Genomic DNA, 21,855 nt, shown 5'->3' on the forward strand with positions numbered 1-21,855 from the left:
GGCTGAAACTCGCTGAGCTGCCTCCCCAGTAGGGGATGGGCTTGTGAGGGATTTAAAAGAAAAAACATTACCATGTCTTTGTCAGTCTGCCATGCTCGCTTAAGCTGGCTGCTGGTGATTTGTAGTATTTTATAAAATAAAAACCAAATGCTTTCCCTTTATAAGGAAATATGCTATGAAGAGGGCTTCAAAGGAAAGATGATTAGTTACTATCCAACTGTTGCTAAATTCATTGCTTGATGGTCCATATACTGCATTTTTTAATGTCACTGATAGCTGATACAGACCATTGCCAAGCTGTTTGATAATTATTTATCAGCCATCTGCATCAGCATCATCTGCATGACCAGTGATGGCCAAAAAGCAGGAAGGAGAGAAAGGGCTTAAGCTGTAGGCAGGAAAGGGAAGGCAGAAACCAAGCAGCAAACAATTGGCACCTGGGCTCCATTGAAGACTAAAAGTGGGAAAAAATGGCTTAATTGAAAAATCTGCCTATTATGTGTGCAGTCTCCAAGGGGAAACAAACAAACCCATTCAAAGGAAGGGAAAAAAAGGCAAAGAATTAAAAAATCCTTGTGCTGTTATGCAGAATTGGGGGGTTTAACTTTTCCCAATCTCTTCCCAGTCTCAGGCAGAAATATTTCTATAACCAAACCATCTCCCTTTTTAAAGCATTTAGCTGGATTGAGTAATTTCTTAAGTCCTCCATCATCAGGACCAGTTTGGGTTTGGCAGCTCAAACACCTTGGCAAGGCCAGGACAACTTCAGTGGTTCTCCTTGTCCTGAAAGAGAGGAGAAAAGGGAAGTTAAGCTCACTGCAGAATCAAAGCCTCCTGCATTTCATCTTTTGGCTTAGATTGCTCACCATGGAGTATGAGCCATAAAAAAAGGGGAGGTGGCACCAAATTGAACTAAAAAGTGCCCTTTCCCAGTGCTTTTATTCCAGACATTCAAAGGAAGCTCATTTTTCTTCTAGCATTCTTTCCCTCATTTTAGCAGAACCATTCTCACCCCAGACCCCACTCAGCAGTTGTTCAATCTTTTGGCACTGGATCTGGACAAAGGAAGGGACACATCTGGGTCACAGGAAAGCACAGAGGGAAACCCTCCAAAACTGGCCAGAGAAAAATGAAATGCAGGAAGACTTACCTGCAGCTGGATGCTCTTTGCACTGGGCTTCCTTTAAAGGAATGGATTTGCTGCTGAACACATCTCAGGCTCAGATGTGACCAGGGAGAAGGTGGGATGGAGATGAGGAGTCAGACAGGGAATAACCAGGGAGATGCAGGGCCCAGGAACATCAAGGATGGAGAAGAGAAGGAACAGGGATTGTTCTCCTTGTTTAGATCCATCAGTGCTGAGAGCTTGGGAAGCACATGAGGGTACTAGAGGGATGCTGGGCAGGAGCAGGAGAACTCCAGGATAAGGGCAAGCTGCTCCCACTCCAGGGCTGGGCCAGGGAAGGAGGGGAATTATTTCTCTCCCCTTTCCAGTGGGATGCAGGTGCCACCCCATGCAGAGGTAGGAAAACTGCCTTGCAATCAAGGACAAAACCTGCCTGGCAAGCCCAGAATGCCAGCAGCCATTCCTCCTGGATTTCCTGCTTACAGGCATTTTAAGCTTGCTTTGTCTCAAAATGCCCTTTTTTGCCAAGGGCATTCCCATTTCTTTTGGATCCTGAACAGAGGTTTGGAAAGCTGACTTTGATGAGGGAACTGTTTCCTATTTTGATCTGTGTTAACTTGGAGTTTCCCTTGGCACCAAAATCAGGGGGTGAACCCAACCCTTGAAAGGCCATAAGATCCTAACTATCCAATCCCCAATCCCCTCAGCATTGGCTTGTGGAACCTTCTCAGGGTTAATTTAGCAAATTAAGGGTTTGGCAAGTTCAGGATCGAAACAACCAAAAAGATTCATGAAAAAGAAACGGAACTGAGGCTGGCTAAAAGCTGACGACTCATTACAACAATTCAGTGAAAAGGAAGCAGGAGTGATCCTATGAAAAACGCCAATCACTTGTTTTTAAAATTTTAAAAGTCTACCAGTAATTACATGCTTATAAAAACAGTAATACAATCAGAGTACTAATAATTTGGACAAATTAAATTAGGACAATATGAGACAATAGAGACAAAGAGTTACAGACAGTCCGGGTACCTTTTTCTGGGCAGCATAAGCCCGAAAAAGGACCCCCATTAACAAAGGATTAACCCTTAAAAACAACAGCCTGTTGCATATTCATACATCTCATACATGAGGAATAAATTCCATGCAGACACAGGATTCTGTCAACATCATCAACTTCTTCCTCTGAATCCTAACGGCGCCTTCGAGGCAGGAAGAAGTTAGTTTCTTCTAATAAGAGAGCAATAAATTCTTTTGCTCTGAAAGATTTAGGTGTCCTGTAGCTGCTATCTCGCTGCGAGTCCTTTCTTTAAAAAAAGTCTCCTACACAACAGAGTTTCTATTTTAACATTTTGTTATAACCTAAAACTATATTTAACACGCTATTGAAGAGAATTAATACAGCATTACTTTCTAACACAACGCATATCATATTCATTTTAATATTTGCGAAAAGCCACTCACAAAATACGCATTTTTCACATTTTCAATACTCACCAAGCCATCTGGCCAGAGTTCTGTGCCCACCGAGGACACAGCAACCAGCAGGGACCTTCCTCCCATTCTCCAGCACAGGCTTCTTCCCTCCACACGCAGGGAGCTGCAGACACTCAGGGAACACCGATTTAGTCACAACAGGAGAGGCACAAGGATAATTTGGAACTCGTTGCGACCTCAATGCCGCCGAGACCCAGGAGAAAGCACTCTTCCCATCAGACGGAGCGGGGTATTTCCTGTACCGCCCTCTCTTCCCCTTACCCAAGGCGCATGAGCACACTGCCGCCATCATTGGAAGGGCAAGTGAGTGCCGCCCTCAGCCGCCATCTTGGGTGTGGCGTAAAAAGTGACCCTTTTTTGTCCCCCCTTTCCAGTTTTCACCCCTTGCAGAGGCAGGAAAACTGCCTTGCAATCAAGTACAAAACCTGCCTGGCAAGCCCAGGATGCCAGCAGCCGTTTCTCCTGGATTTCCTCTCCGCAATCTTTGGTACTGGCAGAAGCCACTCCCGGCTGAGCCGCCATCTTTGTTGTGGTACCCTTAAGCATCCCCCGCTCCTCACACAGGCGTTTCTCTTGTTGGCTGCCTCAACCCGGTCCCGACGCCGATCCCGCGCTCTCAGCGCCATTTTCTGCTGCTTTTCCCGGCGGGAGAAAACGGTTGGCGGGGTCAGCGGCACCGGAGCCCCGCGAACCGCGGTAGGGAGCGGCGGCGACGCCTCTGCCGGAGTCCTGCCGCGGCCGCCATCTTGAGTGCGGCTGGAGCCCGACCCGGCTCACGCAGGATCCTGGTACGCAGGCGCTTCGCCGTCTTGAAACGGGAGCTCTGTCCCCTCCGCGCCTCCGCCGCCCGCCGAAACCGGCCCCGCCGCTCTCGTTCTTCCCAGCCACCGCCCCGCACGGCGGCCGCTCAAGCCCGGTCGCGCTCCTCTGCACTCCTCACTGTGCTTCACCGCTCCCCTCTGTGCACAGCACCGCTCTGTGCCCACAAGGTGGCAGCACCGCCCCGCTGCCCGGGCCGGGCTGGACGCGCCTTGGGGCAGGCAGGGAACGGAGACCGAAGCTGCCGGGGATTGATTTTGGATTGATTCCCTTCAGCCCCAGCAGCTGTTCCTGCGGTTTAAGGGCACTTGGTTGGTTCATTCCCAGGTAAAAACGTTATAACATTGGTTTCAAAACGACTACGCATCTCTAGTCAGAGTTTCCTGCATTCCTGTACACAATAGAATGGATAGATTATTTCCAAATTATTCTTTCCAAATGGTTTTAGAGATAAATTCCAATTCTTTGCCCATACCTATAAAAACGAAAAACTTGACAGGTTTTGGTGTTCTACACCCACCCCTCCGTGTGAATTTTCTGGCAGCTTTTGGTCCCTCTGGGGCAGGGTAACCCAGCATGACCCCCCCTCATTCCCCACTCACCTGCTCCTCCATCAGCCTGGTGTGACCGTGTTCACAGGAGTCTTAGGATGAGGGAAGAGACGAGGAGTTGACTCCATGTTTCAGAAGGCTCGATTTATTATTTTATGATCTATATTCTATTAAAAGAATAGAAGAAAGGATTTCATCAGAAGGCTGGCTAAGAATAGAAAAAGAAAGAATGATTTCACAAAGGCTTGTATCTCGGACAGAGAGTCCGAGCCAGCTGGATGTGATTGGCCATTAATAAGAAACAACCACATGAGACCAATCACAGATGCACCTGTTGCAGCATTCCACAGCAGCAGATAATCATTGTTTACATTTTGTTCCTGAGGCCTCTCAGGAGAAAAAATGCTAAGGAGAGGATTTGTCAGAAAATGTCATGGCTACAGCCTGGCTCTCCCTCCTAGGGACATTGCAGTGCCCCAGATGAAATCAGAGGCCCCAAGTCTCCAGCCCCTCTCGCTCAGCCTTACTTCCTCACCCCCAAAGAAGGCACAGAAGGAATCAAACTGCCCTGGACAGCAGAGTGGTGCTTTATTCAAGCCCTTTCCACGAGTACATCTCTCCCAAAAGGGACTCTGCTGCAAGAATGGGGGGCAGCCCCCAGAAGTTCCTCCCCAGCCCCGCAGTCACAGGAGAGAGGCAGAAAGAGGGAGGGGCAGCAGAGAGGACACAGGAAGAAAAGTAAGAACGGGGTGCAGAATGAAGTTGAAAAAACAACCAAAACCAAAAACAACAACAAAACCTGGGATGGGCAGCATAACAGAGAGGGATTAAAAAAGAATGGGTTTTGGTTCCTCATCTCTTCCTCATCAATTCCCTTATTGGTGACATTCAGCAGTGGTGCCAAACAAGCACAGAAAACAAATGGAAGAAGAAATGCAGATAGTCAGCAGCCACCACCTATCAAAATTCATTTTAAATAGAGTTCAAAGGTCTCTAAGAGCAAGGTGAGGTGTAAATGGAGATACTCACGCAGAAGTACTGCCAGCTGCTATTTTCAACATTTCTTCTGAGTTTCATCTTCATTTGTTTATCTCTCACCTAAACAAGAGAAAAAAAAACGAAAGAAATGTGACCTTTCAGGCAGACAAAAAATGTGGTTGGTCCTTAAGAAAGCATTTTATTCTGCCTGTATAATAACCTGTTGGGAACAGTAGGAGCTTTTAGCAAAATGTCTCTGTGCTGTTGCAGTTGTTCTGCCACTGTGAGAAATCACAGGCACGGCTGCAAGGCTCCTGCAGCTCACCCTGGTGAGGGTCAGAGACCACTTATCCCTGCAGGGATCCCTGGGAATAATGATGGTGGGAAACGTGGAGGGAGCTGGATAAATAAATACTTGCCATTTCCTTACCAAAAAACCCCTCAAAACAAAGCTATAGAAACAGTTTGCCTCTGAATTAGGAGAATTTAAATTAATTCTTTTAGGTCTGCTTTTGGTTCAACATTCATCAATCTGAATTGGAATATGCATAGAGTAAGTAATTAAAGGTAGCTGAAATTTAAGAATAAATGTCTATTTTCTTGTTCATAACCTACATTGAAACACATTAAAACCCAGTGTTTTGCTTTAGAGCTGCTTGGCATTGACTTCATTCAGTCTTAGACTCATCAGGTTATAAAAACACGGGGAAATATATTCTTTGTTTCATGAAGAATGCATTATTAATTAGAAAGGCATAGGTTTAATCAGAGTCACTGCTGATACCAACATTGCTTGGCTAAGTTCAAAGTACTGACACAAGAACATCGTAACAAAAGCCATGTCCAACAGAGCCTCAAACATAAAGACACAGTTCAAAGTTTTTCAGATGTCCTACAGTTGCTAAGGTATCTCCAGAAAGGTGAGCAAACTGAAAACAGCACAGGAAATTTTAAACCCATTTCTCTTTCTTTCCCCTTAACTTTCTTGTGGGCAAGAGAAAACTCCTAATCCAGGGAATGAAATGTAATTTTCATACCTCAGTCATGAGTAGTCCCCTCAGTTTCAACCAGACCCAGTGTTCAGTGAAATCTTAGAAAGGCTCAGATCAGCAGTATGAAATTCCAATTCTATTTGCGAAAGGAGCTATTTTTTCTCCATTCCCCTCCCTCCCCAACATCAAGTGGGAAAGGCTCAAAATGAAAAATAATTCTTACAAAATTATACTTTGACCTAATAAGTTTGCTACAAGTTGCACCAGAAAGAGAAAGGAGAGCAGAATCAGAGGTTACCAAACTCAATAGAAAATCCAGCTCATGCTATCTCCAAAAGCCTCATTTCATTTATCCAGGATTTTTAAAAAAAACCCACATAATAAAAACTTCACATATTTTGTTAAATGCTATCATTTCTATCTGAAATATTAATTATTACTCTGCTTTTCAGAAGTGAAGTAGAAAGTTTTCTGCACCCACCTTCCCCAAATCTGATTCTAAGTGCTTGCCAGTTTAATCCCTTAGGAAGCAAAAGCAGCCCCATGTGTCTCAGGATCAATAGAAACTAAACAACAAAGCTTGACAAAGTCTATTAAATTGTCAATAAAGTCAATAAATATTTTCCACTGTAGAGACAGCTATCACCAGCCTGTGAATTTTGCTTTAGTGAAGAATTTTAGGTTTAGTGAAGAAAAAACGAGGTCTTCCTTGCCAAATCAGTCAGGAGTTGTTCTACTCTACTGCCAGTATGGGGTGAGTGTAAACACCACATTCCTCACAGCATCACCCACAAAGAATTCCTCTTGAAAATGAAGGCTGCTTTTGAGTTGGACCCAACAGATGAGAACTCCCTGGTGTAGCACAGTGATGGCAGCATGGCCAGGCTCTGCACTGGAAGGCTGAGACCCAGCAGCAGATTCCTGACCAGATCTCCAAGGCTGAGTGTGCAGGGGTGCTGTGGTACCCCGGCCCCCCTGGCCGCACACTTCCAGCCACCATCACTTCCTCTCAGAAGGACAGGAGAGAAAATAAGAAAAGCAGGAACTGGAAAGCTCAGGCTAAAGTCAGGCAGGTCACTGATGAAACAGAGTTAACTTGAAAAATCTTATTTATCAGCAATTAAAAAGAGTATTATGTTATTACACACTATTATTAGACAGTCAGCCAGCCAGCCTGACCCCAAGCACGCTGCAGCATCGGGGCCAGGCAGTGCCCATCTCCCAGGAGCCAATTTACCCATCCTTCTCAAGGGAATTGACCTGCACACAGTTCCACAGTGGAGCTGCCAGGCTGCCAAGAAAAATATCTCTGGCTAAGAGTCAAACCCTAATACATAAACCTATTAAATGATTAAATGATATTGTGTTACTGGCTCTTTCTTCTATTTCAAATTTTGAAAATTATTCCCAAGAATTTTCAAAATATTTCATAGGAAAAAGGTCTTTTTATGCTAAGATGTAGGGTGTGCATGATTGAATGTTTCATTCCACATGCTTACAAGCTGAGCCTTGACCAAGTTAAGAGGTGGAAGGACGTGCTCATTGGAACGGAGAGATGGAAATAATGAAACTCTGAACACAAGAGAAAGGTTCACAGAAACATCAAAATTCCTTGCTGAGCCAAGACAAAGGAGATAATTTTATCCAACAGATAGAAAAGCTCAGGTCAGAATCGTGACCGTTGCTTCTCAAGAGCAACATCCACTGAAACACACAGTCTGCAGGTGGAATAAGGTTAAACCTTCCCAAAATGGGAAAAAACCCTTGACTCTGACCTCGATTATTTCATCATCTACACTTATTTACCATTTCAAAAATGGTACTAGGGTGTTCTTGTGACTTAAAAATCTTTGTCTGAAAAATCACCACATTAGAGAAAATTTTACATCAGGATAACCTTGTGTTGAAATTATCCAAAAGAACAGGATAAAGTGAAATGATCATGCTGCAGGCATTTTTCTCATTTTTAGCAAATAGAATGCACTCGTATTGAGGGATGTTTTGAACAAAACACATTCACATTACTGCACGATCACGTGAAAAATACTCCTCTTCATCTTCAGTATCTCTCACAGAATTAACACCAGGATGAAGTTGCAAAGTGAAAAATACTGTATAAGGAGTGGTATTGCCCCACACACGGGATACCTGTGTGCGCTTCAGAGAGATTCATCCTGAGTTTGCTCCAGCCCCTGGAAACACCATAAACATGAGGCAACCATGGGACTGTTCCACAGCTTCTCTCCAAGCTTGTGACATGGGTTTATGCTCCCAATAGCTACTGCAAGGAGTGCAAGTCAACAGCAAGGGGTGGCAGAATTGGACAAAAATACCAGCATTATTGGCACATGAGAAATTAAATATTGATTACCTGAAAGACCTGAACTCTGCACCTTACCTAGTGCAACTTCAATGCTGAGGCTTTGAAACAGACACTGTAATTTACAACTTCTAATTTTTATGTCCTGTAGATGTGAAATCCCCAGCCACCAATCCAGAGTAACCACCTGAGTAACCAACTATTTGCTATTAAGATTTTATACCACCTTCTCCAGAGTAACCACCTGAGTAACTAACTATTTGCTATTAAGATTTTATACCATTGTAAGCCTTATTGCTTACAATGTTCCTTTTCAGCAAACACACGGGTTGCATGACTACCTAAACTCAACGTATCCCCCACCATTTGTAAACTGTTACCAAGAGAAACTGTTTTTTCTGTGCTAATTGTTGACATCATATATTAGCAGGAATAGAGTGAGCATGGAGTAAGATTTTACACAGCAAAACAAAGAAGGCTCGTAGACAGTAAACCCTGGATCCCAGCCCCAAAACCCTATTTTATACTCATTTCTTTGGCTTTGGGAAGACATTAGGACAGCCTGCAGCTTCGCAGAAATTGAACAATGACAATCCTAGCTAAAGCAGCTGTTCTGCAGATGCAAAGGAAGATGTAGAATGTTTCCTGGACAAGCAGCCTGAAAATGACTCTCTCACAGATGAATAAGCATCAACACAAAACACACTGTTACAAACCTAGTATTTCCATATAACAGATAATGAAAAACCATCTGTCCATTCTGGTTATTTGCCAAGCAGCCAGCCCAGCACACCATTTTACTACCTGTATCTAAGGTATCCTACTAATAAAGAATATTTCTTAACTGTTTTCATTTTGTCTGCACATGCTGATTAATAACTTCATCATTTAACCCACCTCTTCCAAAGTTAGTCATGTACATAACAAGGAGATTAATTCCTGAAAGTATAACTGTGCTCCTCTTTTGGATTTGGAGAAAAAAAAAAAAAAAGAGCTTCTTTAGTGCAATCAGTGAAAATTAGGGCCAACATCTTATTCTGCAGGAATTTCCCCAGTTAAGCATAATATTTCTATGGCCTTCTAATGATCAATATCCTGTGCTCTCAATATCCAGTTCCAGTCCTGGTTGTCTTTTAGATACCAGAAGCCAGCGGGTATTAAGAGATAAATTGTACTCAGCGCTACTTTAGTCCAACATGTAACATGAAGAGTATGTTTGCAATTAAAATTCACACAATGCAGTATTTGAAGTGAACACATTGCACTATCAGTAGCAGCACAAGGCAATGATGAAAAATCCACAATGGCGTGGTGCTGTGTGCTGCATTATGCAAATGGATGCAGCAAAGGTCAAAGCTTATCTCAATCTCATAATAATGTAGTCTAGGGAGAATAATTAATTTACAGTGTGCTTTCTTCTTTTGTGTACCACAACACTAAAAGCCATTTTATTTGGGAATTTTCTTGCTTTATATTGCAGAGAGAAATAATAGCAACGGCTTTCAATTTTCTCTTCAGGAACCAGGGCAGGAGGGAAGGCACAGCTCTTTATTTTCCATAGCAACACCAGGCTAAAATTAAGCACCAAAAATACTGCCTTTTAATTACTAAAATGCTGTTAAATTTCAGTGTTTAGGAATGAGATTGCTGTGCCCAACAGCTACCTCATGTTACAAGGGCACAAGTGTTTCAACAACTTCCATGAAGCAAGCAGTGCTCTAAGGATTCAGTTATATTGCACAGCTCCCTACAGAGGGTCACAGGTGAGATGTAGGATATATTTGTGAATTACTGAGGCCCCGTGCTGGGGATGGGAAGTGCGATCCAGAGCAAAAAGTTGGTGAAGCTGGACCATAAAAAGCCAGGATGCAAACCTGAGTCTGAGGTGCTGGTGGCAAGGTGGCAAACTGGTGTTCCATGAGTTCTGATTCTGATACTCTAATCCCCATCTTCTCCATCCACCGGGCCAGCTCTGTTTTCCTCTCTCTGCCAAAAAACACAAGAATTTCTCAGCTCTGTAAGAAAAATAGCCTCCAAGAGCGATGTTCAGAGCAGCCCAAGCTACCTGATGCAACCTCTTTTTCACACCTATTTTTAAATACATGTTACACATACAGAGATTTTAAAAGAGTGGTCCTCTGACATAGGCCTCAGGAGAGCAGCTCTCTAAGCAATAGGATGAGATGTTGGTGTTCTTTCAAATCCAAGGGATCTTATTCCTTACTCTCAAATATTTGTACTGATTTGGCATTTTGAGCTGGAAGCTAAATAGAGCTGCCTGGGAATCAGAAGGGGTCACACTGCGCAGATGACAAAAAACTGCCATGACCAAGAAGCAGTAATTCTCTTACAGGAACCCATGTTTCACACAACTGCTTTACACAATTAACTGAGGACTAATTGATCCCACAGGAAATCTGTCATTCATCAGGAACTTTAGCTTCCCAATTCCAGCTTCACTTCCTGTAGCTTATTTTTTCCTTCTGTTTTCTAGGAAGCTGCCTGCTTGTGGTTGTTTCTAAGGAACCTGAACAACGTGACCTTCATGGGATCGAGTGGCTTCTAAAGCTCATTCCCTACTCCTTGCGCAGGTCAGAACAACTCTTGTGTGGTTTTTATGTCCCTTAGGTGACAAACTTGCACACAGGCAAGCACCTTTCCCCATCCCTAGAGATCATCTGTCACTGTTACCTCGAGTGTTCATCACAAGATGCAGAACTAGACCAGCGGCAATGCCATCCAAACTCACACAGATCCAGCTGTCCTTCTGTCAGTTACCTTGACACACTCTGGATGCAACCCCAGCAATTTCCAGGGAAGGTGGAAAAGCTGCAGAGTAGTTAATGTTGACAGTAGTTGCTAAAAGGTCATTCAGAGACATTCATTAGTTGTTTGCTGTAGCAGACAGTCATTATTATTGGCAGCAGAAATTGGCAGGAAGCACTGTTATTGTCAGAAGGCATTAAAAGAGTGTCATTTGTCAATAGGTGCTCTTCCACAGAGCAGCAGGCTAAGAAAACTCCGTCTCTCAATTTAACTGGAAAAAATAGCATAAATACCCAGACATGTTTTTATCTGCATCTCTGATGTGGGCATGGAAGATTCTTTAGGAACTCTGCATCAGCCCACTACCCTGTCTGGGAGCAGAAAAGCAGAAAACATGCAGAAGCATTTTACCCTGAATTTCAGTTTCTGGGGTTCTGCTCTGAGTTTTTCCAGAATGAAGAATCTCTGTGACTATCCACCTGTCAGGCTCATTTAGCACTAACTCTCTTTCTAAGCACAGAGACTTGGATGTTGCTATGTAAATGAACTCCGATCTGTTTGCCCTTTATTGGCAAGGGGAAAAAAACATAGTAAGAGTCAAGATCCCTTTTTTTTCCATGTATTTCAGCAAATGTAACCATAATACATTAAAGACTTGCAAGGTGGAAGTCAATTATAAATCCAAGTTGCATCCCTCTATAATTTTGCATTATGGCAGTACAATAATGGAATTAATAAAACTTGCATTTTTATGCTGTCAAGTTAGATTAAAAAGCATTATTTAGCCCTCCCCAAGCCTACACTCTAATAAATGTCAAGTCCCCAACTCTTAGGTATTTAAATATTTGCACAAGGAGTCTTTAATAATGAGAACACACACTGCAGATACGTGTGCTGTTATACTACTAAACTGAAATAAATAACCTGGGACAATTATTCCCAGTCCTAACAAAGCTGATTTGCTAATCAAATGTCAATAAAATGACTTGTTTTTAATATGGACACAATTGCACTAATAACTTAGAATTATTAAGTAAAGGCTTTCAGAAGGAACACAGAAGCACTGTTGGTTTTTTCATGGCACCCTTCATTCTCCTGCTGGCTTCCCTCACCTCAAGCATTCAGAATCCCTTTCATTCAATAAAGCAGTCAAAGGCTGGCACTTGACTTTCATTTCCATCTTTGTCCCTGTCACAGGAGAGGGGACAAGCAAGAAGATGGGAGAAATAACAGAAGAAAGGGAATAGTTTATAGCACAGCACCTTTTGTTTGTAGTTTATCTCACTGCTCACCAGCCAGGTCTCCATTTTCTATTGGATTGTCCCAACACTTTTCTCTAAGAAAGGAAATGAGCCACTTGCTGTAGCACACTTGGCCTAGCTCAGCCCTTCATTTGACTGTCTGCTGGATGCATTCAGCTTTCCAGGAGAAGTTCAACAGCTGAAAGCCAGGGCAATACCATGGGACAGGAAATACAAAGCAACTCCATGGGAACTGGCAATAGCAGAAGTGTTGATGAAAATCTCATGCCCTTGGGGCTGCTGACAGCTTTGAGTACTCATTTTGACCTTGACCATAACTCTTGTCCTCATTCAAGAGCTTTCCTTTTTATTCTGTTCATTAACAATGAAATTGAATTTCTAAACGGAGTTACACAGTGAAAGAGGGGGACATGTTCTCACTTCAAAGATTGACATATTCTTAAGGGACTTTTCATGTACCCTGTTGGTGAGTCATCAAGGAAAAGATGGTTACTGAGTTACAAAAGCAATAAAACAGGCAATTTACTAAAACGCTACCTGAAAATATCCATGGAACAATGAGTCGGATTAGCTAACAGCAACAGATGGGTTTATGATTACAAGTTTTACGACTCTTGGATAACATAAAGCCTTTTTTTTCCTCAAAAGGAAGTTGCAGCACTTAATGCATTTGCTGAGCTTAGTGTTGTCAGCCCTATAAATCACTCCAATTGCACTCCCAGAAATAAGATCGGCACTGTATGGTTAGAAATTTACAGTGTGCTAATAAATTACTTGAGAGATAATTTCTGGCTTTCAATATCTAGTCCAAAGAACTAGATATTCCTACAGTCAAAGGCATTTATTGCTGATAAAAATCTAACTATTAGCACCAGTTAGTTACATTTACTAATGACCATAACTGACCTGGAGCAAGTTGTTCCTTACATGTAAAATCAGTAAAAGATCATTTCTGATGATGGGTTTTGATTACACTTGCAAGATGGAATAACACAAGACAGGTAGACTGTACACTTGGTGACAGCTTTTTATAACATTTCCCTGGCTGGAAATAGAGAAATACTTCTGGTCTTACTTCAGCTTTGGGGCAAACCAAATTATTCAGTTCCTTCAAAGTAGCCAAAAATCACATTTTCTCAGTGTTTGTTTCAAGCTCTGCTGTGTTGATTCTATCACAAACCAGTATTAATGGAACGCCACAATCACACTTGCACAGAAATCAAACGCTGAGGCACTACGTCCTGGCACTGTCATACAGTATCCAAGGGCAAGTGAGTCCTTGACTGCAGGAATCACCTTTGTTATTACTCTACTATTGCTATTTTAAAGACTGATATTTATTTAAGGACTAATAATTATTATTCTAATGCCACATCAAAAAACTTACTGACAACACAGTGTTTGACACAAGAGTGAACTTAAAACAAATTAGAATTAGTGCAGCATCATCTCTAGAAGTACTCCTTCGACTTGATCTTCTATTAAGGCAAAAATGGGCAGAACTCAGCTGAAGAGGTGGCAGATCAGAATTACCCAAGCACTAAATAAAAGCAAAGTAAAATAATAACCCAGCAGCCAATTCAGTAGAAATGACAGGATAACCTTTTCCAGCTGTGTGGTTTTAAGTTTCATAAAGGCAGAAGTCCCCAGACTATTTCCAGTGGAGGTGCAGGTGTGGACACCACAGCTGTTCCACAGACAGCTCAGTGGTCACACAGTGACACTCTGCTCACCAGGCTCCTTCAGGCTGAGAAGGTCAAAGGACATAGAACAAAAAAAAACATTAAAACGTGTGTTAATGATGTCACATTTGTCCATGAGCAACCATCATTATTCCAGAGAGGCCTCTGTGCCAAAGGATGCCCTCAGAGACACTACGTCTTGCTAGAACAATCTCTGTTAGAACCAGGGCTCATCCTGCAGAGCTCTGCAGCATCCCCATGTGCAGCTGCTCCATTTGCCCACAGGAAGCTCTCCCTGCAGCCACATGGAAGCAGCTGCTCACTCAGCCTGCTTCCCTCCCACCTGGCCAGCATCAACTGCTCAGTTCCTGACACAGAGATCAGCCCTGCTTCATTCCTTCAGCACAAGCCTGACCAGTGCAAACAGCAACTAATTTCCTCTTTAAACTGACACTGCAAGGCTCATGCTGTGCACTATGAATACCTTTTTAGTTTTTTTGAATCTTGAAGGAGCACACACAGTAAGACATATAAATGAAGGCTACAGAATTTTGGAGTGCCTGGCATTGGAATGATGAGCTACAAACATCTGAAGGAGTTTAACAAGATACTTTTCTTAATCTGAATTATGTTTAATGAAGTACAAAAAAACTTCAGATTGTTCTCAAATTTATCACGGTTTTACCTAACAATGCTCTGGTCTGTCTGACACACAAATCTGCAAATTAATTAGTCCTCTGAAAGAGCCATGTGGACACAAGATTTCTATCTAAATAAAGACCCCATCCAAGCTGTTTTTCCTGCTTCTGTGGCTCAAGAAACCACCTGTTTAACTGGAAACAACAGATAATTAGCCCATAACTGCAGCTGCTTGCATGTTGTCTGGTCTACTGACATATCCTTGAAACTATTATGCCCAATTAGTAGTTTGGATGGTTTCTCCCTCCTAGCAGTTAAAAGGGAACAATATCTTGAAAAAGGTGGTCTCTCTTAGGCTTTCCACTGAATATGTCACTCAGCCACCCTTAGGCCACTGCTCTAAGGTAAAAAGCTGTGCCTTGATAAACCAGTTGCTGTTTTTCCCTGTGACTAGTAGCGTGCACTGGGCACATGCACTCCATTGTACAGCCACTGCCTGCTGAGTGCACTCCATGGTTAACAACCTCAAAGCACCTCTAATTTAAATCACTCCAATATTATATGCACATTCTTCCTGAAGAAATGCAGAATACTTGGGAAATATTGCTTTTAAGAATCATGGTTTAACCTCTAAAACACCTACACACCAAAAAAAGTCTATTACAGCTTGTACAGTTTTACATTTTACTTTATGGCTACAGTAAAACAAAATGAATTATTTTGGTGCCAGATGAAATATTTTAACAGCAACATTTAAAGTAAGTATTATTTTGAATAGCACTAGAACATGAAAATGCTTAATGCCATAGAGGAGTTGGCTTTGGCACAGGGCAGATAAGCAAAGACTGCACAACACTACATTAAGCACTGAGATGTACGTGTTCCTCAGACCAGTTGTGCTTATCAGCTATACATAATTCCAATGTCTACATTCCTCCTGAAGCCGTGGCTCCCTGCAGGTCTCTCCCAAGCCGTGAGGGCACACACTAAACTCAGAACCCAGGCAACGCTGCCGCCCAGGACTCGCAGTGCAGCCCGCAGGGAGGGCCGGCCAAGGAGCTGTTCCTCCCCAAGTGCTGAAGGCAAGCCCGGGGCCGGCAGAGGGCGAGATGTCTTACAGTCCATCCTGTGGGGCACTTCTTCAATGGCAATGAAGAAATCTATCGGTAGCAGACTCTCCTGCGTGTCTGGGAAGGAATTTAGCAGTTGAACTCCTTACCTGACTTTAGCACACTGCTCCCTAAATGTATTCTCCCTGCTCTCCTCCTCCAAGTGATGTTACTGCTCATCTCTGAGGCTGAATTCCCACTGCCAGGCCAATGGCACTTTTATTGCCTAGCAGCAGCAATTCTTTGGGATCTTCTGCTGTGTGACTCCTTTGCAAAAGGAGGTGTCAAGTCACCATTTGAATTCCCTGCCAAAATGGCCTTTGGAGAAAGATGATGTGCACCACCAAAGCCTCTGCAGTGACCAGCAGCTGTAGCAGCTGTGACTCTGTCCCTCTCCAGAACCAGCTTTGCCTTGCTGCTATCTGCCTTGCCTTGAGGACACGTTTCCATGCTGCTGTGGGCACAGCAGCTTCTGGCAAACACCACGACTGGGGTCTCACACGGCTTGTTCCCTTTCTCCCCTGGTGCTCAGGCTGACTGCTTGCCCTGGTGCTGCTACTGTGACTGGCCTCAGGCTACACAGGTCTCGGCAGTGCACCTACCACCCACAGCTTGCCTAAAAAATCAGCATCCCCAAAACACTTCACAGGTCTAGGGGAAGGTTTTAGTAAAGTAAAAAAACATATTTCTGAGAACAAAGAAATATCCATGAATTTGTCAATGATTACAGTTAAGACAGATGGAATTTTTATTTCTAATTGTATACTACTTGACTGATATTTTACTTATTTCAGAGGGATACAGTTTCCTCAGATATTCTGTAGTCAATGCAGCATACAAATTTGGCTACCATGGCCTGTATAAAGAACATTTTTGCAGTCATGTTGTTCGTCTCCAGCCCAGCATTTGCAAACAAAGATCACTTAGGCAACTTTTCTTACATGGGATGTTTATGGATTTGTGTTGTCTGCTAAGGCACTGCATTCAAAGTGAATTCTTTTATTGCAGCACATTTTTGAAAAAGCTCTTGCTGCATCAGAACCACAAAAGTTTCACAGAAGGTAAAAACCAGTATAAGTCTTGACTGCCTGTAAATAAGATGGAGTGACAGATGAGTTGCTCTCTGGCATTTCTGGCTGAAAGCAGCTCTAGAAACACATGCCATGGTAATGACACAGGAGGTAAGAAAAGGCATCGGCCCATTAGAGCAAGTACAAAAACAGCAGAAAGATAAACCAGGTTGATGTTGATATTATGTAACATCCTCCACCAATTTTAACAGATACTGTGTTTTCTGCCTTAAAAAACACAACCATCAAAATAATAAAAAGCAAAAAACAATTATGCCCCACTCCTGCAGCACAGAACTTCAGTTTAGAAAATTCTAGTCCAAATTCCAACTCAAGAACCCTTTTTTGGTACTGGCTGCAGCAAATCTCCACGCCTCATTTTGACAATTATGCCATTAAGTGTTTAGATTAAGCACTTTTGTAGTGCATCTGCACAATTAAATACCAGTGGCTTGATGGTGGGAAACCTCTTGCTCCACTGAAGGCAGAAGCCCATCTCATTGACATGCTAGCCAGCCATCCTCTCATTCCCTACATCATCCATGAAAAGAAAAACTATTTTCATCCTATCCCAAACTGCACATGACAGCACAAATAAAGTGCTTTCAGCTTTACAGTATCCATTACAATTAATTATCCAGAGGTCCTTGGCATAAACTGTGAAAAGTCCTTGCTTTTTGAATAAATGGACTCCATCAAAATTCTACAGGCACCTGAGCTGACTGCAAATAAACACAAATGAGGAGTGCTGCCATTTTGTAACAAACAAAGGCCTTTTCTCTAGGAAGTTGTGTGACACAGGATTTTACTGCCCTGGATTTCCAGGATAACAGAGAGCATCATGTGTTAGCAGATAAAGCTAAGCATGCATGGTTTATCATATTTCAAGAGATAAGGCTAACAACAGGAGAAAACACTAATTTTTATGTAATCTTTTTCCCTTCATCAAGTCAGCAGAGCTATTCCACTATCAGTTTATTCAGTGTCAATTAGACTGCTCATGATGCTATCATAAATCACCTAACAAATGAGAAATCTCCCAGGACCTCAGATAATACAAGAGAAAGAACATCCAAGTAGACTACAGGCTAGAAATTTGCAAGTGGAAGGGACAAACTCCATTAGTGCGTTGAACTTACCTAAGCACTGGAGTTCTGTTTAGTTCTAAGGCTACTGAGTTGACAAAAGCTCAAAACTTAGTAATGAATCCCTTTTCCCTTCAGAACTGGAACAACAGAAAAGAAAATCAGCATTTTACCATTTCAGTTCCATGTTAAATCCCATCTTTTTGACACCTCATTTGTTAAGGTTAATATTTGCCTTTCATTGTCCCTAAATAAATTCTGCCCATTATACTCACCAAAGTTACCTGGCATTTTATAGTAGAGTCAGCATTTGCTCTGTTGTGAGCTCTGCATAGTAGGTATTTTACACTCTCTCCTTCCTCTGGGTGAAATTATTTCTGTAAAAATGGCTATTCTAGGTGTCTATTTTGGGATGAACCTATATCATAGCTGCTGCAAAAAGGTTGTCATTAAAATTGAAATGCAGAAGCACTACACTCCTCAGATTGCTTCACCCTTGTTCCACAGCACTTACATTTGTATTGATTTTATAAGGAATGCACACGAGGAAAGCGCTGACTTTCCTTGCTCTGCCATGTCCACTGCTGCTTTCCTTGTCCAAGTCAGGTGCAGCGTCTCACTGAACTATTAAAATAGACAGACTAACAATAGGGGAATGATTTTCTCTTACAGCAAAACCATTACAGAGCTTCCCTCCCGAGGCACTAGGTGTTAACTAGCTGAGTGCATTAAAACAAAAAAAAAAAAAGACTGACACCTGTGATTTAGTGCTTTCTAGAACGCACAGCTTGGAAAAAAGGCAGTTTGGAATGCCAGTAAAACACTGACTGAAGCACCACTGGCAAGCATCTCCCATCCCATCACCCTCAGCACACAGAGATCCCATGGGTTGCATTGTGTAAAGGTCTCCCAGTGAGGATGGCAACGAGTTAGGCTGAAGTAAGGTACTAAAACACTGCCAAAGATTGGAGAAGTTATCCTAGGACATCAGGCCCATTTTCTTACCTGTGAGACCTCTTGAAGACGTCATTTAGAGATAGTACCTAAACCATTAGCTGGCACTAGCAAGATGGAGATGGCAGCTCGGTATCAGTGTAAGCACAGCTCAGAATGCCAAAGGAGAGCAATGCTGAACTCACACTTCAACACTGACCTTAAACAAATAAACCCTGTCAATAAGATACTTCCCCAAAGGCAAAAGCACAAGGCAAATTATGATAATGGTCTTGTTTCTTGACAATTAGTTCACCTAATGTGTTTAATGCTACTAGAAACATCATTTGCTACAAGACATTTAACACCAGGTGACAGACACAAAGTCAAAGCTTCTTCCCAGGCACTCTGCTTCAGAGGCAGTTCGCTGTTTGCTTAGCAGCCACTTCAGCACACACTGCAGGCTGACAAGGGACAGCACCTTCACGATGAAATGTGTGCAGGTAAAAACACCTGAAATATTACACTTCAGCTCTTGAAATGTTTATTTGAACAGTGCATTAAATGACAAGACACTTGGGCAGCTGTGCACTCTATGCAAGAAAAAAAGAAAATCAGTATTACCTGAAAACACACTATTATGCTAGAAGGAGGTAAGAATAAAACAAAAAAATCACCACATTTTGTGCTCGACATATGATCAGTTATGAATTTTCCAGGAAGAGTAGGTCTGTTCTGAGAGACTGCAGAGGTGAAAGATTTCCTGATTTAACAATATTTACTTAATCCAGGTCCCAAAACTGTTTAGAGACACTACTGTACAAAATCACAACCAACAAAGCCAGGCCACAACATCATGTATGCCAAAGGCACACGTCTAGGGCTTTTTATAACTAGAACTCTGCTTCATATTAAACCAAGTGGGAAGTCTGAACCTACCCATGGACACAGCAGGTTCTTTGTCAGGAAGTGACTGTAGCTTTTTTTCTGCCACCAACTCAGCAATATTCTAAAACTTTGTGGGGAAGAAGAAATAGAAATAGAAGAAGTGTAGCTGCACAAAGTCTGCATTGATAAATGAAAAAGTTTCATACTCCTGTTGCCCATTCAAGTACCTCACAGTTATCAGCTACAGATTACATCTCTTTACAAATATACCTGTGGCTGAGCTTGGAATTAAGCACCTTGGATATAGATAGAGTGGGGTCAAAACATACTTGGTGCCCTATTATTTTATCTGTCTATCTCTCCACCTGGGTATTTAATACCTCCAGCACATGACTTGAGATGGCAAAGACAAGGCTAATTGGACTCCACAAAAGGCAGAGAAGAGAAAACATTACAGTCTTCTGAAAATAACTCTCAAAGGCTTTTCATTTCCAAGAGGCTTTCCTCCTTTTCAGGAGAATCACTCCCCTGCCAGCTTTCTCACAAGAACAGGCCAGTTTAGATGTGACAAAAGCACAGCAAGCAGTAACAGAGGCTCCTCCCCCATCCCAGTGATCCCAGTGTTCCACACCGGGGGCTGGTCCCTGGCCAGAGCCCCAGGCTGGGACCCAGGAAGCCTCATTAGAGAGGGCACTGAAATGCTGTGTAATGGCCTTGGAACAGGATCCACAGCCGAGAGCGAGCTGCAACTACAAGACACCCTGAATGGGCTGCAAAACCTATGACAACAACTGCTGCTGTGGTTTTCATTTTGGTTAGGTACCACCTCTCTATTGCAATCAGGAACAAGCAGGCCCAATGGTACCTAATGCTGGGATTCCCTGCTCAAAACTTAATGGCTCTCCAGTAAACATGACATTATTTCCTCGGCACTACTGTGACAGCAAAGGAGCTTACATCTAAGCTTAGACTTCCTGAGAACTTGTCTAAAGTGCTGCTGAAAGTACTTCTTCAACTGCAGTTACACAGAGAAGGAAAGAGAACAGACCATTACAAGCTTCCCCAGGTTCCAAACTAAGCAGATTTCACAACTAAACTACTGTTCAAGCCTTCTTTTACCTGAAAAGAGCTTCCAAGAGAGCTTATTTCATAGATAAAAATGGTTGCAGTAAAAGTGATTAAAATGTATTACATTATTTTCAATCCAAAGTTATCTCTGCTTCAGGCAAGGTATTTATACCTTTCATCAGGATTAACTGTTTTTCCCAAGTATTTTTTAAACATATGTCACTCCATTTTAATTCAATCCATTACACCTCTAAGTCTATTTTGGAAAGATTTCTGGGGATTTATTTCACAATAGATGAGCTTAATGTGTATTTCAGTGGGAGACAGGATGGGTGCTTGGAGAGATATGGAGAGATGATCCATGTATTAGTCTCCTAACAGAAAAATTTAGTATTAAAAGACAGAGAAAGAGACAGGAAATGCACACACTGGCTGGTATTTAAAGCTTGTTTCAATCCATCTTCTCTTTCACAGCTGAAAAAATATGCTGAAGCCACTGATAACATGTCCTTTGGGAGCACACATTATTAGTGGCTATTAACACACACACTGACTGGTGTGTTTGTCAGCTGATAAACACAGTGGTGCAGTGACATCCAGAAAGCAATTTCTGCATTGCTTTCCTGAATTTGAACAAAAGGCTCCAATCTGTTGCACACAGACCAGCAGGCACTTCTCTATTTACGCTCTGTTAGCTGCTGAGGGAAGCTCCTGTATCAAAACCACAAGTCTTGAACTTGAGGCAAATTCTGCATTTTGATTACATACTGATGAAGCCTGTTAGAGAAATTCCACATTTTCCAGGTCATTCCTAAAAAGGGTGGAATTCTGCTCTTATAACCAACATAACATTCTTCTTTTCCTCATATCAAAAGGTACAGCTGCATTACATTTCCTTGTGCCACAACATCTGCATGTCAATTCCATTTTGAAATGTTTCAGTATTTGTTCAGCAACTTCCTACACACTGAATGATTTTTCCCCCTAAAGCAAAAAAAAAAAAAAAAAAGCCCCAAACTAATCTTCTCTCAAGCACAAACGGAATGTCTGATACTGAAAAAACAGCCAGC

The 21,855-nt window shown here is 42.4% G+C and overlaps 1 long non-coding RNA gene across 3 annotated transcripts in view; it reads right to left on the minus strand.

Moving 5' to 3' along the window:
• Positions 1 to 236: 236 nt before the first annotated feature.
• The window catches only part of LOC143694278 (uncharacterized), a 53,102-nt gene continuing 31,483 nt past the window's right edge, over positions 237 to 21,855 (minus strand). For 2 of the 3 annotated variants that reach the window (XR_013182624.1, XR_013182626.1), the window contains 4 exons: positions 5,023 to 5,091; positions 4,045 to 4,160; positions 2,624 to 3,833; positions 237 to 783 (listed from right to left, as the gene is read on the minus strand). This is a non-coding gene — a long non-coding RNA (uncharacterized LOC143694278). Of the gene's footprint in view, positions 784 to 2,623; positions 3,834 to 4,044; positions 4,161 to 5,022; positions 5,092 to 10,157; positions 10,910 to 21,855 lie in introns of those variants that run through there. The other variant, XR_013182625.1, reaches the window with a different exon arrangement.

This window comes from Agelaius phoeniceus, chromosome 6, assembly GCF_051311805.1.
Source record: "Agelaius phoeniceus isolate bAgePho1 chromosome 6, bAgePho1.hap1, whole genome shotgun sequence".
Taxonomy (NCBI): Eukaryota; Metazoa; Chordata; class Aves; order Passeriformes; family Icteridae; genus Agelaius; species Agelaius phoeniceus.